Raw genomic sequence first — 23904 nt, 5'->3', positions numbered from 1 at the left:
AGTCGGGGTTGATACTAATAATAGAGTAGAGATATTTGCACTTTGTTGATGCTAAAAATTGTTGTTGAAAGAGGTATAAACTTTCTTTGGATAAAGGATGATTCCAAGTTCATTGTAGAATGGGAAAATGGTAATTACAGGGTTACTTCTAGGGTTATGAGTAGATGTATTCAAGAGCTAAAAATGAAGGGCATAAGATTTGATCTTTCCAGAGAGCCTTAGACTACCAAGAAGATGAAAAGCTCTAGTGTGGAAGACCAAATTCATCCCTCAGATGGTGCTCTCAGTTCTTCCCTCCCTTTACCTTAATAATCACCTCAGGCTTCATACTCTAGTCATGAAAGTCCATTTCCTGTAGCTAGCTAGGCATTACAGTGCTCCAATAAGTACTTTCATGGCCTGCTCTATTTACAACGCATCACTGGGCATTTATTTGTATCATAAGACACAAGCAATGGAAGTAATAAAGTTATAAAACATCACAACGCAAAGGGTTTTGGCATTACAAAATTCCTCCCTCATGAAAACTACAAATATAAATAACACATAACTACCCACCTTACAACTTAAATATACAAAGAATGGATTTGATTCAATACAATAGTTCTAATCTTCAGTGTTAGGCCTCCCAAATAGCAGGGGAATAAATAACTTGTCATCTTGGGAAAATGAAACGGATCATTGAATTTCACTGACATGATATATACTGGCTGGCAAATGCATCCTATCAACAAACACCTACACAGCCAGGCACTCACTCTGATGCCATATTGATTGGATATAATAGGAATAGAGGCCTTGAAATTTTAAGGTTTTATTTATCATTCAGAAGCAGCTTTTGAAGACCTCCAATCCCTTTTCTGAAAAATGAGAAGTTTTTCGTCCCCAGTCTTAGCATCCCCAATGTTCTTGTAGTGGAAATTCCATCTCATGCCTATGGCTACATTCTTGACAATATTCACAAAATGGGGTGATTCACGCATTATGCCATAGAAATCAGGGCTTAATATACAATCCACTTCCAACAACACATATTTCATCTCACATCTGTTTCACAAAATACACATAATCAATAATAAAGTATGTACTTTTTCCTCATTCAAGGTTATTAGGATTAAAAACCAACATTTAGCACCACTTGATAGAAAACTTTGTACCTACCTGTGACTTTCTGCACTGAAAAGACCATCAACATGTAGGAGATCATATGTTCTTGGATAGGTTGAAAATGCCTCACACTTGAACAACACAAGCTCAAGTATTAGCGAAGATAATGGTGTTGAGAACACCAGATTGCCTAATTAAACCATCAAGAGAAAGAAATTTACCAGTCATTATATGTACCAATTAGTCCTTGGTCATAAACATCATTCAAGGAATTTAGACCATAAGAGGAAACCACATTCATGACCCACAAAGGATCATCTATCAGTGCTACAACAAAACCCCCATAAAGAGTGTTCATATCCATAATATTTCTTATTTTATCTTTTCCAGGATTAGGTACCATTGTCTTGTAATGGTTAAAGCGTGCCACCCATTGAGTTATATCCTTTCTGAAAGCACCATCACTGCCCCTAGAAAATGTATGGACCCACTTTGGGGCTACCTTCAAATGTTGTGGCCACTTTGGAGTCTGTCCTACTCCTAACTTCTTGAAGTTGGGATTTGGTTTTACTATACAAGACCGTGTGGGAACATAGCATGCAATGTCTTGTTCAATGTTGTCATCACATTCAGCAGGTAAATTGTTTTTTCACAAGTAGCATAGCAACCACTATCCAAATATTTCTGCCATACATCAATGTCATCCTTTTTATTGTATAGTTTAAAGTACATATTGTTCAAAAGACCTTGAAGGGCATCATAGTTATCCTTTTGCTCTATAGTTGTTTTCCATCCATGCCATCTATTTTCATAGTTTACTGGTGCTCCAGATAGGACCCAGAAGCCTTCTGGTTGTAGTACTCTATCTATTTCCATAAGGTAGGCTCCACCTGCATCAGCAAAACTTCACTCAACAAATAGCTACCGAGCTCCCATAAAAATTAAATAATTGAAGAGAAATCAAGGATAATGTTGATAAAATGAAACTAATTCAAACACCATAGTTGGATCATGTTCCCTATGTCTTCGTGGGAAATTAATTTTTTCGTAAAATCACTCTATTACTAAATCAGCGAACAAAACCCACTAAAATGAACAGGAATATCAATCTAAAATGCTTCGTACCCATAACATTTGATTTAATTGAAATAAATACTAAAAATGAAATTAAATAATTGTAAGTAATTTAATTAAATAATTAGTATGGGTTTAATGGTTAAGAACATGTGTTTCTCATAAAAAATCACTACTTCAAATCCAAAGAAACAAAGTATGTACACCTTCCTAAACTATAACAATCAAATCAAAAGTGAATATGCAAATTTCTATTCAATAAATAAGGAAAAGGGAATAAAATATTTTTCATTTGGAAAGTATTGAAGAATAAGAATAAGAAACTGATTGGGCGCTGGGTGGAAGTCCCCTACACTTAGTTGTAGTAGCACTTATACTCTCGCCATTGGTTACTCATATTGATTGTGCAATAAGAATGAAACTATATTTATTTTACCAAGTAATGATTTGCAAATTGTTGTGCTCACTTTATCCATGTTAATTTGAGTACTTCTAAGCCATTACACAATTTAGAACATAATGCAAATTTAGAAGGTATCATCAAACACACCAAATTTTGGTCCATGGAATGAGACATTAAGAGTAGTGAGCCATGTCAAATGCATTGGATGAATAAGGAAGCCACTGTGTAGAGATTATACCCAGCATTGTAGGAATACCCCATTCAAGTGCAAACTACACTTGCGCTCCATGATTATCTCTGGGCACCAGTGACATTGTAATAATTCCACGAACCAGCAAATCACCACCCCAACTTGCAACCTGAACAGAAAATATTCTCTTATATAAACAAGGAAATGTATACTTATACAATAGATCTCACAAGTCATATTTAGATAACATAACTATGAGAATTTACATTAAGTAACTTATTTTGATCTTTATCATGTAAGATACAAAAATCTACATATCATAGCAAGCAATAGAAATTACAGATAAATTAATGAATACTGGATGTAAGGCTATCTGAGAATCAACTTCTACAAAATACTTGTAATTCTGTAGCGATTCTTTGTTAAGTACCATGTCAGCATATTCACTAAGGCGTAATTGTATAAATCCACCTCGTCACAACTAGTATGAGGGAAGAGAAATGTCTCTCTAATAGAATGTTTACTATTAAACTCAACTCAAGAGCAGGTTCAGATGTTATGCAAAGTAAAATGATGCATAGAAAAATAACTTTAGATTAATTCCTATTAATCCTCTTGATTCTGAGATGAAAATTTCTATTAGCTTTATCTTGATAATTTGGATGTCTGAGACTCTTAGGTATAGTAAACATCATAAGGTCGATCAACCATGTGTGTTGATGGTGTATCCATCAGTTTAACCTGACTCTAGATTCCTTCTTGTTTTTTATGGAGTATACTTCCTTCATAACCTGACTACATCATGTGATCAACAATATAAACTCAGAAAGGTATCAAAGGATGGATTCATTTTGGTAAACTATTGACACTAGTAAGAATGTTACCCACCCCACATCCAGTATCAAGTGCAGTTCAGACTGTGCCATATTTAATTACTGGGACCAAATCTTCCATATGATTCACATATTCACCAACTCCATTGGGAAACATTGTACCTCCACTTGGGAATAGGAATTTATCCCCTTCCTTCCTCAACCAATGCTGATTTGATTTTTCATTATTGATCCATTCATGGGGTACATTCCTGTGCCAATAACATCGTTTAAGAAGCAATAAGTCCGAAAACCATGCCAACTTATTATCATAGATCCTCTACAACATTTGGGTGAAAGAATATCAACAGGTTTACATTTGGAGTTCGAGTGGGGAAACCTATAACAAAATTCTTACAGGCTTGGATCTAAGGGGTGGGGGCTCAAAGAGATATGAATGACAACCATTGCAAAAAACCAAATTTCTCAATAATCATCACCATCATCTTGTAGGCCAACATAATACCATATTCTAGCAAGTCCAGGACCCAAGATGGTACTATTGAATTTGTCGAGATGAAAGATGAGATATGAAATAAAGACACTAAGCTTTTGTTTCTCCAGTATCCTTGAATGAATGAGGCACATTCCTTTCACTCATAGAATGGGGGTTGCTTTAACATCATTTTTCCATGAATACTTGAGAGTTCATAGTAAAAAAAATCTTAAATAAAGGTACTAGATAAGATGAGCAACAATCAACTACATAAATAGTTAGGAAATTGGACATGCTTGAACTAAGGAATGCTCCAATGGCCACAAAAAAAGGTACACAATTGACAATAACCGATAGGCAATTGCTATCATTTGAATTATCCATTGTCAAAATAGGGGCTAGCATAATAAAGATCCACCATGGTAGTAATACACAATAATAGGCCAAAATATCTGCCTTTTACCCCAAGTGAATTAGATAGGCAGTTTGTGGGTGGCATGGTCAACATTGACCACAAAACCCTATCCTTCCAAATACCAAATAATCAAGCATTTAAATTCACAAGTTTCCCTTAAAAAAATTCAGATAAGACAGAGTAGTCACACCTTTATTCCATAATTAATTCTCCATGAGATACTACAGAGAAATAGTAGGAAATTGCAATGCATAGGTGGGGAACCAGTTACAGTTCATCATTCACAACATTCTACATGTTTTTTTTAATCCTTTGTATCTCTTTTGCTTGAATTAATTATTTTTTTACCCTACTTTTGATATCATCATTTTTATTTTATTTCTTGTATGTTTACTATTCAATCCACCATGTAAATTGTTCCCCATGGAATAAAAAACTAATGCAGTCTCACTCCCGTAAAAAGTAATTGAGGCATTGGAATATTATTCTTCATATCACCAGAAAAGTCTAGGAAAAGCATACCTTTTCCATTAACACATACACACTCTGTACCAAAGCAAGGGAACTGGACCAAAAATAAACCAATGAACTTGGTATGGAGCTTATTTCCTAATCTCTTTAATGATCTAACTATCCCCGGTGATATAAATATGCCAGAACACTCAAACGATCTTCATTTCATATCAACCTAAAGGGAAGGTAGACTTAAACCGTGGATTTGGATTTAAAAACAAATATTCATGTGCTGAGTGAAGACATGGATTTAATCGTATAGTGCCACGAGACCTTATGCTTGTACAGTGAATCAATTCAAGTAGATGGAAATATTTCCTTGACAATGGATATATACATTGGGATTAAATAAGCGATGGGATGCGACACGCTGCTGGACTACAACAGGTGATAATATAATTCTTTTGCCTCATGAAATTGCATGTTATTGTTACCATATGCTCAAATAGAAACACTACTAGGGAATGTTTATGCAGTAGCAATGTGTACCTGAGAAAAACACTTAATTTTCATGATTGGTGCACAAAACCATACAAACAAACAATGCTATGTGACTACGAGAATCACCACAATATCATACTAGATACCATGCCAATTAAAGTTTCGTAAGAAACATAACTTGTAGATATAATTTACTAATTAGGTTAATGCAGGAAGATCATATGACATCTTTTGAGGATGCATGTATCAAGGTGATTTGTATAACATTTGACTAAAGCATGTATGTTGTTCAACCCTGAACATACAACAGTGAAATCTTGTTATCATGATCAGTTAGGTATGTGAGGACTAATACATCATTGATGAAATTCTCAGTAACCTAGACTGGACATTGGGAGCATGCGAGAAACATAGTACTTGTATGCTATTCTGCATGGGATGCCAATGCCAGCTTTCAATGCTTCCATTAGCGTTCAAGAATGAATTAATCCATTGCTTAGGATATGGAATGTGAGAGAAGTCTCTTGCTGCCACAATTGAAGAGATATTCAACTTTGTTACATACTCTGTGGTAGGAAGGAATTTTATTAATGAGGAATTCACCAATGTTAAAATTGGCAACTAGGGCCAAATTCCACTTTGGGAAGCTTATTTGAAGAAGGTAATTGTGGCATTGAATTCCTCTTTTCGAGAGGACCAAATTGACCTAAAGATCACCAAATTTGGACAAGGAGAAATATGTTTTTGGATTCAAGCCCACACATGTGCAATTTAACAAGGTTGGCTTGGGTTTAATTAATCAAGTTGAACCCCTCTCCATCTCCTATAAAAGGAAATGGTCTCCAACCTCATTTTATACATACACATCTCTTATTTTATCCTCTTTGAAATAGTTGCAGAAGGAAGATGTCTCTAGCGAATGAGGAAGGGAAAGGTTGTTTCGGGATGTTTGATGGGTCAAGTTCCTTAGGTATGAGGCCAAGGATGTTAGGAAAAATCCTGGCTTAATTTGATGCATGTTCTGGGCAATGTTTATCCTCTTTTGAGGGCTGAGATCCTACAGGAAGGTAGCCGCAGAATTCAGGGCAGTTCAGAATGTGTGTTAGGACTATTTTGTGTGGGATCTCTCTTCTTCAGGTAGGCCACAACACTAAGAGACTTCATTAGGCATACCACATGCCTAATAGTACTTGGACAAGTGGCCAAAAAGGTTAGTAAAAACCTAGGTAAGCCGCAAACTTTGTCTTATGGAAGCATAAGGGTCTTGAGGCATGTTTAAGGGATAGAATTAGTCTAGAAGGATGATTCAAATTGATAGAAGGAAGGTCCCATCCCTTGAAAGAAGTTTGGAGGTGAGAAAAGGAGTTATTGCAGTGATCTAATAAGCCATAACTAGGATTCATTTTTCTACATAAATTCAAGCTCAAGAGGGATTTTTTGGTTGATGCCATGACCATCATTGACCATTAGATAGGGCACAATTTGTCTGCTGTTGAGAGAGTGCTATAATTGCAGTTTTGATTGGGCCATCTACTTGTTTAAGGGAAGTGGTATTGGATCTTCAAATTGGCATGTCATTTTGACTTTAAATTAGTGTACTCTCTCTGCTGAAAATTTGACATTAATAATAAGAAGAATTGATCAAGGGTTTTCCCCATCTTGGGGTTTTTCCCTAGATTGAGCCATATACTTGTTTTCTCTTGTCTTGGCTTGTCTTCTGCATTTATCATTTACTTCAATTATCGTCAATGTGATAATGATTCATATGATTGCTAATGGAAATACAATGGATTGATAAATGGGCTAACATGGAGCATTGAAGTAACTTTCCTAAGCAAATAACATGTTAAGCTAAAGTTAACATTGTTTCAGAGCTCAGGTGAAGACAAGCCCAAGCAAGAGAAAAATCAATCACTAAAGATAAAGGCTTCATCACATCAAAAGACAAAGACATACCTAGGACCAAGCTCCTTATGGCATTAAGTCAAATTTTGGACATGATCTCAAGCCATAGTCAATATGACTAGGAAGGAAACCTAATCAAGAAGAGCAAAGAGTTTTGAGGGGCATATAAACCATGATTTGGAAGTTCGAGGGGCTAATATAATATCCCACGCACAAAGCCAATTTATTTGTCAAAGAAATCGCAACCATGGGCACATCATATGAGGTCTGAAATCAATTTAGGAGGATCAAATTCTCTGAGTTTCATCATAGGTCTGAAATTCAAAAGAACTGTGCATATATTATCTAAATTGTTGTTTAGAAAACATTTTGAATTTTTCCTCGCACTTGAGAAAGGAAGAAACCACATCAGAGTTTATTGAAGGCCTTTCAAGCTGAGTTGAAAGAGTGATTTCCTTTTGTGATATAGCTCTACGTCCAAGGGAGTCTTTTCAATCTCCATATAGATCAAATCTCTCCCTTGAACATGAAGTAATATATGGGTATTTGTTGGCTTATTCTGAAGTAGTTTGAAGGTAATCCAAGCTCTATTCAGGGAACTTTCCATGGAAGTTTATAACCTGATCTCGACCCTCTTTCCTGAGGTCTTTTGCTCATTCTCAAGGATGGTTTTGTGACTGTTCAAAGGGTTTCTAAGGTCAGGGATAAGGGCTCTATATGACATATCTCTTAGAATTATTTGACAAGGCATTTTGAAGCAAGAAATAAACCTCTTTAAGGCAGCATCATTACTTTTGTTCAAGACAAATTTGGAAGTATTATATCAGAAATTTGTACAAGATTCATTGCCGTAGTACATTAAGGAATATTTTTGCCTCATTCTAAGGTATGTGTTGATTCTAAAAAATTCATATACCCTAACCTCTATATTTAGGACAGAATCAAGGCAACCCTCTCAAGGACAACTTACCATGAATAATTTGATCTGAAACTAATGGTTATGTGATCTGAGATTTAAATCATTGTTTCACTCTAGCATCTTTATTGAAGTCTGTAGTTGAAGGTTGATTTATGCAATTGCAGATATGTGTAGCAATTTTTGACTTTAATCTAATCCTATATGTTCTTAAATAAATTCTTAAAGTCTTAATCTGAATAAGAGTTACATTTGATTTAATTAAGACAAGTGCGGCCTACCTATATTTGAACTCTAAGAGGGTTTAGTCACAACAAAATCTGAAGCAAAACATTAACATTGAACTGAAGCAGTAAGGTTTTAATCTGGGTAGTTATTCTTCGTCTTGTTGGGAGTCATTTTCCAAATCATACGAGAATTGATCTGTGGGATACTATAGTCTCCTCTCTGAAGGAAAATTAACAAAATCTAATCAGTTTAGTGACAATTGTGAGCAAAAGTTTCAGTAGCAGACTTAAGGAATTCATACTTGGCATGTATGCAGGCAGTTTCAGTGACAACACATTAGAACCAGTGGACAATGTGAAGCATGAATCCTCATCACAAGGAAGAAAGCTATCAAAAGAAACTTCAGGCACTGATGTTGACAGATAAACGAAACATCACTCAAGGTATGACCGATTACAGGAATTAAAGTTGGTATAGAGCATGAAGGTCTATTTATATAGCAAAATATTATTAAGGTCTGTGGCATAAATGAACTAAAGACTGAAGCTAAGAAACTTTTTATAAGATTAAGGATATTTTTATGTTGATTAAAGCATATCCTCACAATCAGTATAAAAATACCCTGAGGGATCTTCAAAATAATTGTGGATAATCTTAGGGTTGTATAGTTGTGGAAAAGAGGTGTACAATGAAGTGTGGATCACCAAACTTATGGGAACTGTTAGTGATATACTTGGCAGGAATATTAAAATACACAAGTGGCACATTTTTCAACAATAGACATATTCAGGGATTACATTAGCACATTGACAGACCTGAGGACTTGATGAACAACTATTTAACTTTGCATCATTGTTGATTATGAGCTTATGATGCCACTAATATTATATATGGCTGAGATCACTTCTCTTGCTCACCGTACATTATATAGCAGATAACCTGAATTGGATTGAGAAATAAAGTCAAAGTTATATTGCAATACATGATGAACACTGTATCTGGGTCACAACAAGTGTTCACAATTTTTCATCTTCAACAATCAATGGCAAGTATTAGAACCTTGAGGGAAGAAGTCAATTTTTCATCAACAAGATTAAAGTGCATTATCTATTTGCCACATTGTTCTGTACAATTTGTTGTTTCCTATGAAAATATTTCTTTTTCCAATTTCTCCTCTACCTATTACCTGGTAATGAGAAATAGAAGGTGTACCCGGGATGCCAGCGCCTTATGCAATGAGAGCATTTGAAGTAGTTGAGAAAATCATTAATGACCCAAGGAAAGATACTGATGTGGGTTTAGTACGGTGTTTAGGAACACTAGATGTAACTTGCAAGCCACCAGTTCGACCAATTTCTTCTAAAACACTTTTCTTTTTCCTCTTTATAGGTTTCTTGTCCTTGTTGGACTGCCTACCAACTACCACACTTTTTTTTGGAACATCTGTATCAGCATTGGTACCAGTGTGAATTGTAGTAGCCCCAACCATACTTGGGAAATGAGGAACCAAAAGTGTCGTTGGCGTATATGGTACATAAGGTGATACATAATATCTCCAATTATTAAGTTCATCCTGAGTTCCTTTTGGAACTGCAAAACTAGAAATCTAGAAGCCAAAATCTGGTGGTGGTCCTTGAGGAGGGACAACCCATGGTCTAGAGAAAGGTAAGTGAGTCATCCGAGGAGTAGAACTTCTGGAGTAGGTAGTGTCCAATTTCTGCAGATTGATAGAGATGCCTTACTACATTTATTTTATAGGGTTCAATATGTAGACTCCTCTAAATGGTGGACCCATGCATCCCTTCATTCACTGGAGTACTCCACACTAGTGGTGACAATGTGAGTAGGGGAGGTGGACTCATAATTTCTTGAGGGGTATTATTTCTCCCACCCCTCCCTAAGTTAGAACCCTAATCATTCTAGTCAGAAATAAATGGTTCCTTGACACTACCAAGTCTGCAGACCTCATTCCTAAAACAAGATTCCTTGCATTAGGGGCATCAACTGATGCAGGAGTTGTAATCTCTGTGACTTCAACAATTTTGCTAGATATTGTTGATGTTGTGCTTGAGAAAGGGGTGTGAATAGGTATGTCTGAGGTACTAGAGAACCCTTTCCCATGAATATGATATGCAACAATATACCAAGTATTCTCCCACATACTCCTACTTCCATATGACGTAAAGGAACCATTTTGAGATGCTGTCAAACAATATTAGCGCACAAACCAATTTGTTTGTCTTAAGTATATTGGAGAGACAAGAAATAAATAAAAATGAAATATTATGTAAGGAATGATCATCCCACATAGATAACAAATTCAACATAGACCATGGTCACACCCCCCCCCCCCATATTAGAAAAAGTTGTTATCATCAATGCCTCATATGGTAATGACTCTTGACTGCCAAAATACATCATGCATTGCTAATTAGAATGCAAATCCCAATTAAGAAAAACTGTGGGTTCTGAGGTAGAACAAACACAATAGAGATAACTCACATAAGTGACCAGTACACAAGAATCTATGCATGCAATTGTACTTGTTGTGAATACGTGAAAAGTTGTTGAAACAACATTGATGTTGGTACTACTGTTACATTCAAATCTAGTAATGCTGATAGTTGCGTGGTACATGATGATGTAAATTGTGGGCCAATATATGGAGGATCTATACTAGAAGGATTTTGTTCCTATCTAGCCTCATTTTTCGAGGAATGGGTCCCTGGCCTAATCGTTGCACTGCAGATCATGGCCATAGTACATAAACTTACCACCTCACTATCACCACATTTTTGTCATGACTTGTAAATTTGTTGTCTGAATCTGTAATAGTATTTGCATGATTTCTTTTCTATCCACTGGGTATATTTTTAGCTTTGGCTTCAACAACGACAAAACAACCCTTCAAGAGTATTGAAATTGTATCAGGCACTGCAGGATTAACATTATCGTTTGTATGTTTTTGACACGCTTCAACTTCATCTTTCCCAGTTAGACATGTTGTAGAAGCCTTGTTCTGTGCACCAAAATCCAGTAACAATAAGATATTTTCAATAAACACCCTATTTGTAAGTCTGAAAAGCTAAACAAAGGACCCACTCCAACCCAGTCCAAACAATGAAGTCAAAATGAATAAGACCCGAGCAATTAAATAATCAAAATATTTTAGAAAAAAGAAAGGAACCCGACTTTTACAACATTCCAAATGACATTGTAATGAACAAAAGATTCATTTGTAAAACTTGTTTTACATGAATAATTCCATTATTTTAACATAATAAAAATAAACTTCATATCATAAATGGAAGTAAACCTGAATCGCTTTGCTTGGATGGCTAGTTTGAAAGAGTTTCCAACATCCAATTTTTTTTTATCTATCTCACCAGACTGGGTGAAATCGAATGAGCCGTAAATACCCTCTCCAGTGGTGATGTTATTTATCCAATCTCATATGTGAACGCATTTCTAATTTGAGACATAGAATTGGCTTATAAATCTATAGATTCAATCTCAACCTTCTCCAGTTCATCATCCCCCTCATTGGAAACATAGGAAAATTTTATAGACTAAACAGATCACTATTTTCAATAGAAGGCCCATCAACATTTGGAAGGAGCATACAACTCTACAAATTATTATCATCTTTATCCATTGTAGGAGATTTATTATTAGGTTCCAATGAGATCCCAACTTCTAAACTAACTTCCATTTCCTCGACCTTGTCTTTATATTTTCCAAGCTCTTCTGTCACTTTATCAAGCACTTCCATAGTCACATTTTGAACCTCTTGCCCAAGTTTTTCTACTTCCCAAATAGCATTCTTTGGAGGAATATGTAATTGTGAAACTTCCACCATAGTTTGGTTATTGTTATGACCTACCGAAAAAAATCAAGGGTTATATTCAGATGTACTTCCTTAATATAATTTACTTATTCTTTCAGTCACATACTTTAGGATTGAAACTCCATTTGTCTGTAGACCAAAGTAACAAATTACTAGTCTTATAAGATTTTAAATTTTTCCAATCTAGTTGTAATAATGTAAAACTCAGGATCAATTATCATATTTGTTGGCTCTCCTCCATAACTTAAACCTAACTTCTAAACTAGCGACTGGGTGTACATTGCCATATTTTAGTTAAAAAACTAAGAATTGATCTCTTTAAGATACATGATGAAATGCATTCGGTTTCAAAATAAATTATAAAACACCTACTACTATACAGAAGCTCTAAAAAAATAAGTAACTCAAAAAATAGTACACAAAAGAAAAAGAAAAAAAATCAAACAGTGTTAGTTGGGAGAAACAAACCTCTACTGCATCATCCTTGTATAAAACTCCACAATGCGTGAGAGCACATGCATTTTGGGGATTGAGCATAATAGCTTCTGCAAAGCATTCAAATTCCTTTGTAATGAGACTTTATTTTTGAAGATAAATTCATTTTCCAATGCTAGCCTCGAAATTGGTAGGATCTATTTCCAGACTGGTTTCATAGAAACCAAGTGCATTTCCAAACATATTCCTCGCTTGTAGTACACTAGCATACAACAATGCATCCTTCCCTTGAAACCTTGAATGATGGCCCATCGACAACTCATTGATCTATCAACATTCGAAGGAAATTACCTCTTCGAGTCCTCGTTGTCACCTACAACATCCACCGCTCCCTCCCAAAATTCACATTATAAGGCTGAGTAGATTGAGTGACTTGAATTTTTGTCTGTCCATGCCATAACCAGACCCATTCCACTCTTCAACGCCCCCACTTTTCCATACTGCTCCACTTCACAACCCTATTCCAGCCTAAATGAAGATGATCACATAACAACCCCATTGAAATCCATTACCAACAATGGATTGAATCCATCATATTATATGCAAGTGAAATCCAATCATTGATATAATAATAGTTTGGTATTTAAACATACATAATATACAAACAATTTCCTTCCAAACATATCCCAAATTAACTTCAAAATTACATAAAATCCTTTGGTACTCTCATGTAGAATTTCTCAAAAAAACAGGAAGTGACCCTACATGCGGATTTCCATCACATTCAAAATAAATACCCTAGATCGAAATCTAGCAAATGTAGTAAGCATTTGGGATGATAAGCTTTTCCTTAGGGCCGGGTAGGACAAAATCTGGATGGATACTTGTTCTACAATGCAATAATGACAGTCGAAATAGAATTTGAAACTCCAAAACGTTGAAGCTCCCACTAAAACGGTAAATGTGCAGAGTAAAACATAAAAGGAAAAATAAAGAAAATTCTTAAAAAATAAGGAGGGAAACAAAGAGTGCTTTGTCATTTCTTCACCAACACCACATGCTAATAGTAAAAAAGGTCCACTCCCATCTTTATTTCACATTTATAAACACTCTTCATTCTATGTATACTTACATACTCAATTGTTAAAAACTAAATTAGAGTGAAAATGTGGTCGTGTTCATAGAAGGGAATCACCTTAGTATCTTGAGTCTTGGAAGTAAATCTTCATCGCAGTATTGTGGATCTTCATCGTCTTGATTTGGGAAAACTGGAGTTCCTGGGCTCGATCTCTACCATTGGAAACCCTATGGTTCAAGGATCAATTACGATATCTTCATGATATTTAACTGGAGTTTGATTTCATTGTCATCAAAGACAAAGGGTGAATGACCAACGTTGCTATTAAAAAATTTAGGCGGAGGGAGCATATAGGAGCTTCAAAGTCATCCTTTAGAATGATTAATTATAAAAAAATGCGATGCAAAAATTTTACTTTTTATTGAAATGTAATTTTAATTTAATTATATTGGCACCAAATACTTAGCTCCTACCCCCTAGAAATCAAAACGTTATGGAGGTTCGACATTGGCGAGATGATGTTGCAAGGATCCCTATTGAAATCTATAAGTGGATCGATCTTTCTTATTTTGTGACTTTTTGTGGTTGATGTTGTAATCATCACCATTGTGGTTTACAATTAGATGGATTTTTCTTGGTTTTGGTAATTATTATTATTTGTATTGCTCAACTTTGCTTCTACTCATTAGTATTGTAAATGCTTTGGAACAGTTGTCATGTTTAGTGTTATGTGTGAGGGTAAAAGTGAAGTTGGATTTGATGATTTTCTAATTTATTTCCCTTTTCATTCATATTACCACATTGTATTTTGTTTGGTGGATTTTAGCATTTGCATGGGTTTCTTAATATTTATAACTAAGGGTTGAGGATTCCACGTGTGTTTATTAGTGTTCCTCTTCATTACATGGGTTTTTGTTGGATGTTGACATTGTTGTATTTGTCCATCAATGTTTCTAAATGATGTGTAGAAGTGTGATGTCGTTGTTAAAGTTGATGGTTCACAAGGATGTCATGCGCATGCACACTTGACAAATGCTTTGAATTTAATTCCCTGTGAATGTGATCAAATGATATAACCCCGAATATTCTAATCATCTCCATAACTCTAATCATCTGTTGATCCAATAAATAAGCTTATAAGTATAACCATTTAGAAAATCTATAACAACCTTTGAATCCCCTATCACATATAAGTTTAGATTGTTGAAGTGGAACAATTAAAATGAATAACATAAACAACCAATTTGTATTATTGTAGTACTTGTTAGGTAGTTGTATTTTGTTCCTAAACTAAATTAGTCATTCACGTTAGTCATTTTTAGTTTTATTACATATTATCCAGTTGTATATTTTAATTTGGGACTAAATTAGTCGTTTATGTTGGTCATTTTTAGTTGGGTCACTTAAGATTTCTCATTTTTGGTAGTATTTCACTTGGAAAAGTTGCGGTGACTAACTTTTTTAGTCACGTAGTCACTAATTTCATCATTTTATACTAGTGATCTGTAGGGGTGGGTACATCTCTCCAACTCCACCTAGACCTTTCCCTCTTCTCCCTCTCTACCTTACACTACTCCCACACTCTGTTTCTACATTCATTATGTTAAGGCAATTAGAAGACACCGTGAGCATCAACCTTAGTGCAAGATAGACCTCCAAGAGGTCTGAGGCTTGGCTATGGGGCTTCCCAAACATTCATTCACTTTCTAATATCTTCATCCATCTTTTCCTACCCACAAGATACCATTTTTACCCTCAAAAGGCTCTCGAAACCTCTCTTGTATCAAAACAAGCCCTCCTGTAGCAGGCCTGTAGCACTATTTTCCTCAACTTGTTTCACTCCACACTTTGACCTTAGCCTAGTTACGATGAATAATGACCCCCAACTTGTGATTTGATGATTAAGAGCAGCTCTTAGACCTCTCCAACCTCCTCCTTTCCTCACTGCAAAACATAGTTAGAATTAGTTTTTCTAAGCATATTAAAAGTTAGATTCTTTATTTTCAAGAAAATGTAGAGTAGATCAATGATACATGCAAGTAGATTACTGATTTGATTAAATGTGAAAAGTAGAGTAGTTTTACTTCTGCAAGTAGACTAGCCCTTTCTCTTTCATGCAATGTCAATTAGCATTTACATTTGAATGAGTGGCATTTTCACTTTCATAGTTAGAATCAGGTTCAATTTTTCTTTCATAAGAAGTTTTCACTATAATTAGTTGGAAGAATGGTCTTTGAACATCTTGATTTGGTTTCATGATTGAGGGTAACATGAATAGAACCTAACCTACTATGCATATATCACTATCACCTCTAAGTTTGTACGAACCCTGGGTTGATAATTTGAGTTGAGGAGCCTTTGGGAGTTGCAACACTCTTGGTGCAATAACAAGGCTCACCAAATTTTGGCGTCATTGCTGGGGAGTTGTCTAAGTAGGTGTTGTTTTTGCTTAAGTATTGTTTTTTCTATTTGCATCAGTATTATTTCTTTGAAAAAGTGAAGAATTAAAAAAAAATGCTCTTTCATGCCTCGTAGTAGGGATAACCAAGAAATATTCTTATAAAAAATCCCCACACCCTCAAGAAACCAACCTTCACTCTTCTTTGGTGGCTGTGAACTTCCTTCTCTAACTATATGGGAGTTAGAAGACCCTCTAGGTGAGCCAACTAAAACTTTTGAAGAGCCTATTGTAGAAGAAGAACCTATCTCACCTACTCAAACTATGGTTGAAAACCATAACAATGAGATTTTCCCTACCAGAGAAGCCAATGGAGAGGCTAGAATGAAAAAGATAAGGCCTACCACCCTTCCACATTTCCATGGCCTAACATTTGAAGATCCTGACACCTTCATGTTTGAATTTTCTGTTGTCTATAGGATCTATGACTATGCCTCTGATGAGCAGAAGATGAGGTTGTTTCCTTCTACCCTCAAAGATGTAGCCTTGCGTTGGTTTATGAGTCTACTTGGAGGCAAAATCACTACCTGGGCCCAATTGCAGAAAAATTTTAGTGAAAAATACTGGGATTATTGTAGGTCCAAAGAAATAAATGAGGAAATATTTAGGATGATGCTTGGACCTGATGAATATTTAGAGGACTATGAGGAGAGATTTCAACTCAATTATAGGAAGGCAGATTGTACCCTTGATCCTGAGTCACTCAAGCTAGTCCTTCTCTGAGGGATCAGGGAAGATGTAATGGAAACCCTCAACATGCTATGTGGAGGAGAAATATACCAATTGCATTACGATGACATTAAAACTGTATTTAAGAATCACTCTAGCGCTGTTAGGAAAAATGGTTGCTATAGCCAAAACTTGGTTAGTTCATATTCCTCCACAACATCGATCAAGAATGAGATAGGGAACATGTTGGAGGATTTCAATAGTGAAATGATGCATACATTTTCCTTGTAAATAGATACTATGAAAATCAACAGAAAGAAAGAAGAAGTAGAAATGGCACTAGCTATTTTCTACCCTAGATGTACTAGAAAACATCCTAGGATTGAATGCCCATTGAATTTAATATAAGTATACCTAGTTTGTGAGGAGAACCATGCAACATAAAAATGCACCTCTCTACAAGGCCTAAAGGGTGTATACCAGGGAGGAGTAGAGAGCGTGTCAAAACAATTGTGCTTCATTAACCAAAGGAGACCCCCAATTTCTTGATGATATAAACAAGGCATGTAAGGTGCACATTATCCTCACTACAATCCAAATAAGAATGCACCTTTCCAACCTTGGTACCCTTCCACTCATCCACCATGGTCCACACCTCCTCCTTGGTGTTATACTTCTCAATATCCTCCTCGGCCTATCAACCTTCCTTTTTAGCCATATCCACCCTAATCTTCCCAATGGGGAAACCCCTCACAAGGGTGGAGGCCTCAACCAAACCAACATTCTGCTTTACTGCCTCCACCCCAACCTCAACCACAACTAGCTCATCATACCCCACCTAAACAACCTCAAATGCCTACTTAACTCAAACAATAAGTAGGCACAATAGGTCTATAGTGGGGAAACATCCTATCTTGCTTATGTTGTGGAAATCCAAGAGATCAACCTTTAGTCTTATTGGGCATGGAATCCCCCAAGGCATGTTTTAGGGCTCAAAGCCCATGTTTTGACCGAATGATGTTGTAAAGCCCTGCGAATTGCGGGTGTGGAAGTATGTTAGAGTCATAGGGTTATCAGCCCTAGTTTTGGATGTAATGTCGGCCTACCCATGGCCCACAGACCATGGGATTGTATAAATAGAGCAAGGCTCTAAGTGTAAAAGATAGCGGAGAATAGCGAAGAAGCAAAGAGCAAGAGTCTAAGTGTTAAAGTGTGTCTTGGGTCGTAGAGTAGGAGAAGGCTCTATAGCTGAGTGTCCATAGGCCTAGTTGTCTGCAGCTAAGTGTGCGGACCGCTGCAGCTGAGTGTGCGGATCGCTGCAGCTGAGTGCGCAGGGCAGAGTCGAGTCTGTAATCAAAGAAGAGATTAATAAAGAAATGTTTTGTTACCAATCATGTACATGTTCTTGGATTTATGCATGGTTACTATAAATCACAATTATACTGTTTATTTACTATGCACACATGTATGAATGATTTATATTGCTAACTGTAATTTAACACATACAAGTAGGCTAAGTTAATCAACTAACAGTGGAATACTAGTAAGGACTTGGGTAATAACAATGTTTGGCCCCCAAGTAGGGCCATGCAAAGGCAACATCTCAACCTGCGAGGTACGGGTAAGTGCGCGTAGCGACGTGCGTGCAGGGTTGAACCATAGACCACTTGAACTCATCAGACATCTCCAGGGTGCGGAAACCTGGTTTTAACACCCCCCCATATTACTTCGGGTGAGACCTCAGTTCGCGCTCCACGGACTGTTGCTGCAGGGCCAGTAGTACCGGGATTTGTTTGGCTAGATCACCTTTGAACCTGGGTCAGACCCCAACAAGCCAACAAAAGGTTCTGTTGCCAGGACCGAGATCTGCATAAGAGATGTCTGATGTTGTGTCACTAAAATCCGACAAAGAAAAAAATTGAAGGGTGGTTGGACAGAAAAATTCACAAGTTTGTGGCACAGGAAAATAGGAATCCGCGAGTATCAAAGGAACAGTGGCTAGAGCGCTACTTATATATGGAAATCCACGAAATTTTCTTTGCATCCTTCCCCTCTGAGTTGTACGAGTGGACCGCGAAGCTAGAAAATAGTCAAGGAAGGTGTAGGCTCAACAAACCGATTGTGTGGACTCCAGAGTTGGTGCGAAGACTAGAAGCATCAGAAGATAAGATCATGCGCACTGTGGAAAGTTGGCTCGATCAAATTATAGGAGGGTTTATCATCGAGTTCGCGGTAGATACTTCAGTCAACTACAGTGAGGCGGAAGGATGCTTCCTCAAAGGACCGCGAGGTAATTACATTAAATCTTTGAACACTTGGATTAAAATGCTACAGTGTGAAAAGTGGGTTAGGCAAATAAATTGATGTTTGGGGCTACGCAAAGTGGGAGGATCTATAGAAATGAAGGTAGTGCAGAGATAGAAACTAGCCCCATGATTTCGCCTCAACGAGAGAGCGAGGAAGAGCTCGTGAAAGTTTCACATAGAAGTGCGATCAGTTTGATAAGGCAGTGAATTCCGCACATACCACCTCCACCTATGCCACCACCAGTTTCACCATCTTCACCCCCATCTTTTCCCACACCAGCTCCGCCACCACCACAGTTCAATATGGCGAGCGCAATAAAGATTCTGGTGTTCAAAGGAATTGGGAACGAAGATCCAGACCAATTTTGGTTCATGGTAAAGGCTGTATGGGAAGCCTAAGGAGTCATGGATGACAACATAACGAAGGCAACACTGGTAAGTGCATTGCAGGATTGCACACTGACATGGTACATTGAGCATTCCAATGACAATCCAAACGCAAGGATCACAGATATACAAGCTGCGCTAAATAGGGAATTTAGCAGACCAAAATCAGAAACACAGCCAATTATCAGGTTTAAGGAAATTGAGATGCTTCCAGGCGAGACCCCCCTGGGAGTTGGATCAGAGACTGAAGGGTATGATTCGTGAAGCCAACATGGCCTTGACGGATGGGCAACATCGCGCATGGTTTGTAGCATCACTAATGCCACATCTAAGGATGACGTTGTCGCAGCATAAGTTATCCACCCAGGCTGAAGCTTTGGAGATTGCAATGGAACTGCACGAGACCCCAATACAAGATCCTAGCCTGGGATTCCAACAAATCCATGCGCAACTAATTTTTTTTTTTTTGGAAATGCAGTGCTTGAAACAGGACAGGACAACTCACCCAGAAGCACGTGAGGAGGTATGGTGCCTAAGATGCAAGGGCCAGGGGCATAACAAGGACCATTGTCCAGTCTTTGTGAACTACCTAGCGAGAGGAGGGTCAATGCCATTGAGACCAGAGGTTCAAGCGGGGCCGAGCGTGGTGCCTGCATCATGGTGCATGATTTTTCAGATAGGAGGGAAGCACGCTATAGATAACTGTCATCTATTACAGAAGTATATGCAGGCGTCCTAGCAGTTGTTTTGTAACTTCTGCAGATCAATAGGGCATGATGAGCACACCTGTAGAAGTTATGAATTGATGATGGATTAGACTCCTACCTACAGAGTTCAGATCGAAACACGAGCCCTCAATCAAAATGCAGGGATGGCGCGCACTGGGTTTCAGGGGTGCGGACGAGGTTGAGGTGGAATGGGACCAGGAAAGGGCCGCGGACAGCTGATTTGTTACAATTGTAGAGGGATAGGACATTATGCCTGCGATTGTACAAATTGGACAAGAGCATCATGTTTATATTGCACCCATTTTGATCATGAGATGGAGACTGCCCCATACTGATAGAGAGGTTGCACGATAAAGGAATACTCCAGCCTCCCCTGACTCAGAACTTACAAATGATGAGTTCTGAGCCGCGTAAGGAGAACCCAAATGTAAACATCATGCTCCGAATCGGTATCAGGACATGAGATGACAAAGGTAAGCAACCAGAAGAGAGTGCTTCAGTTCGCAAGGCTCCAACAAAGGAACCATAGTTTGATTTGGAGCGCGCGAAGGAGACATTCATGGAAGCTAAGAAGAGCTTCACGGAGGCCTCCACTTTAGGTAGTAAAGACAAACTAGAACCGGAGATGGACCCATCAATGCTCACTACCTTTCTGGAGACACGCATGAAGCTGCTATGCGATAGCAAGGATGTAAAGGGACTACAAGAACTCATCACTAGGTGCGCTGGGTCAGAAGAACCGTGCGTAGTCCGGAAGCTTGGGAAGCACACAACACGAACAGGAAGGGAGATGAGATTTACTGCACAAATCAGGGCATATGAAATGGATCAAGTGATTATGGATTTAGGATCGGACGCGAACGTACTGCCAAAGTAGACATGGGAGTGCATGGGTAGGCTTGCGTTGCAATGGTCTCCTATTCAATTGAGAATGGCGAACTAGCAAAAGATCCTACGAATGGGAAGATTGTAGGGAATAACGGTAGATATCGAAGGTGCGAGCGCGCTTGCAAATTTCAAAGTGATAGAGCTTGTCGATGACAACAATCCCTATCCCTCGCTACTGGGAATAGATTGGGCCACTGATATGAATGGAGTGCTAAATCTCAAGAAGCACAAAATCATTTTTGAGAAAAACTCACTGCATGTAGTGGTACCCTTAGACCCTGCGGAAGGATCGCGCTACACAGAGCCAGTGCACGATGACGAGAGCAAAGACAATCTAGACTGTATCTACAAGATAACTTCTCGGGAATAGGATTGAGTGAATCCTACAGTGGATGGCAAGATTTAGTGGGAGCGAAAAATCTCCTGCACATCAGATTCAAACAAGGAAATAGAACGATGGCAGAATCGGTTACATGAGGTAACCACACTCAATTGCAACATGATGATAAAGTCACTACATTGTGTAGCAACAGAGGCAAGGGATCTGCCTATGTATGATGGGTTGATAGTGGTGTAAGAATTCCTGAACAAATTTGAAAGCGAGGTGCTAGAACAGTAGCAGTTCGATGCTCTGAAATGGGCACTGCGCATTATGCCCGCAAGGTGGTGGGGTACGCGCCAACAACATTTTGAGGACTAGCGTGAATGTAGAAGGGTGATGCTTATATGGTTTGGAAAGCCTTAGCTGTGGATGAATCCAGGTATGATGGACGAAACAACGTGCGCACCCACCTCTCTAGATGGGTACAGGCGTATAGTACGCAACCTGCACGAACGCACACCATTCTCACGATAGTGAACAGGAACAACAAGCGTGAGCGAGCAAGACGAGGGTGCGAATGACGAAATATGATAAGACCAAGCTTGCCAAATATTATCTGCGGGGAAGCCTTTGAAAAGGTGTGCGAAGTGATGAACATGGTCCGCACTTCCAAAGATGAAGTATGAAGCAGATGCTGTAATCCCTATAGGACATGCAAAGCCTAGTCCGTGCATAGCAACACCCATAGATACGACAGTCTGCCCGGAACGAAGGAATCACATAGCCGCAAGAAACAGAACACATTAAACTTGAGGATGAAACCTGACAAGGAAACTTTCGACTCCACGAGCTTGAAAAAGAAAGGGTACGGTTAAGGAAGAAAAGCGCTTTGATGGATGTGGAGGTCCAGAAGCTGGAAGAAGAGATAAAGGAAGCATTTCTCATCAAAAAACCTAGGATGGTAAGGCAAGGTGCGCATGATCATACTGACAATTTTGAGCACTATCGCTGTGAATTGGTTAGTCTACTGCCTTGGCTTGGACCGCATATCGCCAAACATTGTGACCAGGGTAGTGCATTGCAAGTAGTAAAGTGCGTGATGTCGACCACAACGATGGAAGGTGGGGATTCTCCACGAACCATGGTGGAGGACGGGATGGAGTCCCACACGGGTGGTGTGACCACCTGAATAGTCACAGGAAGGAGAGTCTTAGCGCTCCAGGCAGTTGAAAGGAAGCGTGGGACTATAAACTATTCTGCCCGGGAGCTGCGCAATATTGGAAATGTGCGTAGAAGCATAGCGTCACAGGGTCCGCATCCGTGCATGGAGGGTCGTGTTGCCACGTGGATTGGCCAGAAAGTGACCATTGAGGGCACTATTCATGATGGGATGTGCGATTTGAGGGCAAATGGAGCGGGTGATAGGCATTTAAGACATGATTTATGGGCAATATTTAGGAAAATCTGCCATCAAGAGAGCATTAATGGAACATAATCGTGGGGAATGGTTGAATTCAAATTCAAAAGGTGCTATAAAACACAAAGGGCCGACCAACAAACAACACTTGGTCATTTGAGAATTGAGCAATTAAGAAGAGCACTGAGCATTGAGAGCCAAGCGATAATCATGCCCTTGAATTCGCGAGTGACAGAATACAACCTAGAAATGATGACAACAACTAAGGATGGTTTGGGAATTGAAGAGGTAATCATCGTTGAGTTTGCGCAGACCCCAATGGTGGAGGATGTTCCGAGGTTGTGACAGAGATTTCCAAATCACCGTGTACACCAAGACCCAAGAAGGATAAACTGACAATGGCTCCAGTACGTGTGTCCCCGAGGAACCCGTTGCGCAACAAACTATCGATGGTAGAAAAGGGGAAAGCTATCATGATAGAAACAGATGAGGAAGAAGAAGATTTGCAGGCCCTGATCATCACAACATAAAAATATGAAGACATGGAGGAGGATATTCAACCTACATGCTCTGCAAAAAAACTTCCTGCATATGTCCCTCCGCGGAAAGGGAAGACCAAAGTGCTGAAGGACCTGGATGAAACTAAGAGTTCCCTCTAGACCCCGCTCCTCCCAGATGGCATTGTGTTTGAAGGAATGCACTTGGGCTGTGTGCCAACCATGAAGTTTGAATATTGGGACCTTGCTGACCGCGAGAAGTTCCCTCACCTGGAGACCAGGAACCTCATGAAGTAGAACACCGCAGGGGTGGTGACAATGTTAGAGCTGCAGAAGTGGCTGCGCAGTGTGGAAAAGGCCGGATTGCTGAAC

At 38.4% G+C, this 23904-nt stretch overlaps 1 pseudogene; it reads right to left on the bottom strand.

Annotated features, from left to right (window-relative positions):
* Nucleotides 1-821: 821 nt before the first annotated feature.
* On the bottom strand, nucleotides 822-22364 carry LOC149251505 (putative methyltransferase PMT21; annotated as a pseudogene).
* Between the last annotated feature and the right edge of the window lie 1540 nt (nucleotides 22365-23904).

Source organism: Pinus tabuliformis, chromosome 7, assembly GCF_031772625.1.
Source record: "Pinus tabuliformis cultivar Carrire ecotype Pingquan chromosome 7, CPIR1, whole genome shotgun sequence".
Taxonomy (NCBI): domain Eukaryota; kingdom Viridiplantae; phylum Streptophyta; class Pinopsida; order Pinales; family Pinaceae; genus Pinus; species Pinus tabuliformis.
Note: the sequence above shows the minus strand (reverse complement) of the source record. Positions and strands in the feature narration are given on the sequence as shown.